At 41.3% G+C, this 4128-nt stretch overlaps 1 pseudogene; it reads left to right on the forward strand.

The window, feature by feature from the left end:
* Window positions 1–2700: 2700 nt before the first annotated feature.
* On the forward strand, window positions 2701–2803 carry LOC130337335 (U2 spliceosomal RNA; annotated as a pseudogene).
* Window positions 2804–4128: the final 1325 nt, after the last annotated feature.

Genomic DNA, 4128 nt, shown 5'->3' on the forward strand with positions numbered 1-4128 from the left:
ATGAGGCATTTGTTTGTACAAACTGCTGCTCACAACTAATGTTGTAATATAGTGTCTCCATCTGCTGGTGGTATTGAATAAGCAATAGTGCAATGATAGGGTCTGAAAAAGAAGAAAAATAAGAAGCAGCAGCATAGGAAAAAAGGAGGAAAGAAGGAAGGTAAAAAAAAGGTGAAAACATGTTTAAAAAAGTATTTCCATCTCTCTCTCTCTATATATGTATATATATATATATATATATATATATATATATATATATATATTTAAAAGAAAAAAAAAATTATATATATATATATATATATATATACATATAGAGAGAGAGAAAGAGATAGATAGATAGATACACATACATACATACATACATACATACATACAACATACATACATATATATGTGTGTATTGTTGGAGTTGCAAACATGGGTGCACTTGACAAACTCAGTGCGGCTATTCCCCATTGAAAGATTGTTGCATCCAGGACCCTTAGCACTGTGATATGCTACTCAATACCACTGGCATGGCCAGGTGTAAACAACATCTGACCTTTGTTGTGTATGTAACCATGGAGATTGTGATGTCACCTAGGCCCACCAAAGAACAGCCTTGTCAGAAGCAGCACTGCCATGATCAGAAGCAGCAGCACCATAAGTTTTCAAATAAGCTGGATTTAACCAAGACAAGTGAGTCCAATAGGATGCAGGTATGTCCTCTATCCTTACAGCTTCCCGTGGCTGTTGGTTTTATACCGTTTGGGGACAGCCAAGGAGGCGTCAGCAGACAACACAGGTAAGTGTGTGCTTGTGTGTGTGTGTGTGTTTCCTATGCAGATCCTAAACCCAGTATCAAATGCAAGTAGGAGGAGTAAGAAGGGTTCCTGCCAAAGCCAGGTTATGGATTGCATTTAAAAATGGTCCATCAGAGTGAAATGGACTCCCATCTTCCTGCTTAGCAATAATGATATGGGTTTAGGGCCTGCTGTGTGTACTGGTGGGTGACTGCCACCCAGCCAGAGTGTGTATGGGAGGCTGCCAGCCAGCCTCCCTTCCTACAAGTAGTGATGGTGCATGTGAAGGGGACAGCGTTGGTTCCTCCCCTTTCACAGTTATCACTTCTCATTCTTCCTTTTGGCTGGTATCAAATGTGGTGTCTGTTTATATCAGTTTAATATCTGAAATGTCCCCTATCTGGTAGCATATATTAAGTGCACCACCAGGGTTCAGTGTTGGAAAGAAAGATTACCTGTTTATTTACTGCTGCAGCTGCTTGCTGGCTAGTCCAGTGGGCCCCTACTGCAGGCAAAAGACAATAGGTGGTGCCGCTTGTGTCTGGCCCCTGTTGGAGCGACCAGGCACAGGACTGCTGCTGCTGAATGTCCTCTTTAATTGAATAAGCTCAGCAACCAGCACACCTGAGCAGGTTGGACATGACATGATAGGTAGCTGTCTTTCAGGTAGTGGGTGCTGAATCTTGTTAATTGACATGGGGGTGTCATTGCTGTTGATTGACCATGCATTGGTACTGTGGTATTGGAATAATAAAAACAAATGTTGCCAGCCAACCATCCATTGCAATAATGGATAGGACATCAGCTATGAGGCATTTGTTTGTACAAACTGCTGCTCACAACTAATGTTGTAATATAGTGTCTCCATCTGCTGGTGGTATTGAATAAGCAATAGTGCAATGATAGGGTCTGAAAAAGAAGAAAAATAAGAAGCAGCAGCATAGGAAAAAAGGAGGAAAGAAGGAAAACCGGGAGAGAAGAAAAAAAGAAGGTTAAAAAAAAAAAAAGGTGAAAACATGTTTAAAAAAGTATTTCCATCTCTCTCTCTCTCTCTCTCTCTCTCTCTATATATATATATATATTCATATAGAAAGAGAGAAAGAGATAGATAGATAGATAGATAGATAGATAGATAGATAGATAGATACATAGATACATACATACATACATACATACATACATACATACATACATACATATGTGTGTATTGTTGGAGTTGCAAACATGGGTGCACTTGACAAACTCAGTGCGGCTATTCCCCATTGAAAGATTGTTGCATCCAGGACCCTTAGCACTGTGATATGCTACTCAATACCACTGGCATGGCCAGGTGTAAACAACATCTGACCTTTGTTGTGTATGTAACCATGGAGATTGTGATGTCACCTAGGCCCACCAAAGAACAGCCTTGTCAGAAGCAGCACTGCCATGAGCAGAAGCAGCAGATCCATAGGTTTTCAAATAAGCTGGATTTAACCAAGACAAGTGAGTCCAATAGGATGCAGGTATGTCCTCTATCCTTACAGCTTCCCGTGGCTGTTGGTTTTATACCGTTTGGGGACAGCCAAGGAGGCGTCAGCAGGCAACACAGGTAAGTGTGTGCTTGTGTGTGTGTGTGTGTGTGTTTCCTATGCAGATCCTAAACCCAGTATCAAATGCAAGTAGGAGGAGTAAGAAGGGTTCCTGCGAAAGCCAGGTTATGGATTGCATTTAAAAATGGTCCATCAGAGTGAAATGGACTCCCATCTTCCTGCTTAGCAATAATGATATGGGTTTAGGGTCTGCTGTGTGTACTGGTGGGTGACTGCCACCCAGCCAGAGTGTGTATGGGAGGCTGCCAGCCAGCCTCCCTTCCTACAAGTAGTGATGGTGCATGTGAAGGGGACAGCGTTGGTTCCTCCCCTTTCACAGCTATCACTTCTCATTCTTCCTTTTGGCTGGTATCAAATGTGGTGTCTGTTTATATCAGTTTAATATCTGATATGTCCCCTATCTGGTAGCATATATTAAATGCACCACCAGGGTTCAGTGTTGGAAAGAAAGATTACCTGTTTATTTGCTGCAGCTGCTTGCTGGCTAGTCCAGTGGGCCCCTACTGCAGGCAAAAGACAATAGGTGGTGCCGCTTGTGTCTGGCCCCTGTTGGAGCGACCAGGCACAGGACTGCTGCTGCTGAATGTCCTCTTTAATTGAATAAGCTCAGCAACCAGCACACCTGTGCAGGTTGGACATGACATGATAGGTAGCTGTCTTTCAGGTAGTGGGTGCTGAATCTTGTTAATTGACATGGGGGTGTCATTGCTGTTGATTGACCATGCATTGGTACTGTGGTATTGGAATAATTAAAACAAATGTTGCCAGCCAGCCATCCATTGCAATAATGGATAGGACATCAGCTATGAGGCATTTGTTTGTACAAACTGCTGCTCACGACTAATGTTGTAATATAGTGTCTCCATCTGCTGGTGGTATTGAATAAGCAATAGTGCAATGATAGGGTCTGAAAAAGGAGTAAAATAAGAAGCAGCAGCATAGGAAAAAAGGAGGAAAGAAGGAAGGTAAAAAAAAGGTGAAAACATGTTTAAAAAAGTATTTCCATCTCTCTCTCTCTATATATGTATATATATGTATATATATATATATATATATATATATATATATATATATATATTTAAAAGAAAAAAAATTATATATATATATATATATATACATATAGAGAGAGAGAAAGAGATAGATAGATAGATAGATAGATACACATACATACATACATACATACATACATACATACATACATACAACATACATACATACATACATATGTGTGTATTGTTGGAGTTGCAAACATGGGTGCACTTGACAAACTCAGTGCGGCTATTCCCCATTGAAAGATTGTTGCATCCAGGACCCTTAGCACTGTGATATGCTACTCAATACCACTGGCATGGCCAGGTGTAAACAACATCTGACCTTTGTTGTGTATGTAACCATGGAGATTGTGATGTCACCTAGGCCCACCAAAGAACAGCCTTGTCAGAAGCAGCACTGCCATGAGCAGAAGCAGCAGATCCATAGGTTTTCAAATAAGCTGGATTTAACCAAGACAAGTGAGTCCAATAGGATGCAGGTATGTCCTCTATCCTTACAGCTTCCCGTGGCTGTTGGTTTTATACCGTTTGGGGACAGCCAAGGAGGCGTCAGCAGGCAACACAGGTAAGTGTGTGCTTGTGTGTGTGTGTGTGTGTGTGTGTGTGTGTGTTTCCTATGCAGATCCTAAACCCAGTATCAAATGCAAGTAGGAGGAGTAAGAAGGGTTCCTGCCAAAGCCAGGTTATGGATTGCATTTAAAA

Source organism: Hyla sarda, unplaced genomic scaffold, assembly GCF_029499605.1.
Source record: "Hyla sarda isolate aHylSar1 unplaced genomic scaffold, aHylSar1.hap1 scaffold_495, whole genome shotgun sequence".
Taxonomy (NCBI): Eukaryota; Metazoa; Chordata; class Amphibia; order Anura; family Hylidae; genus Hyla; species Hyla sarda.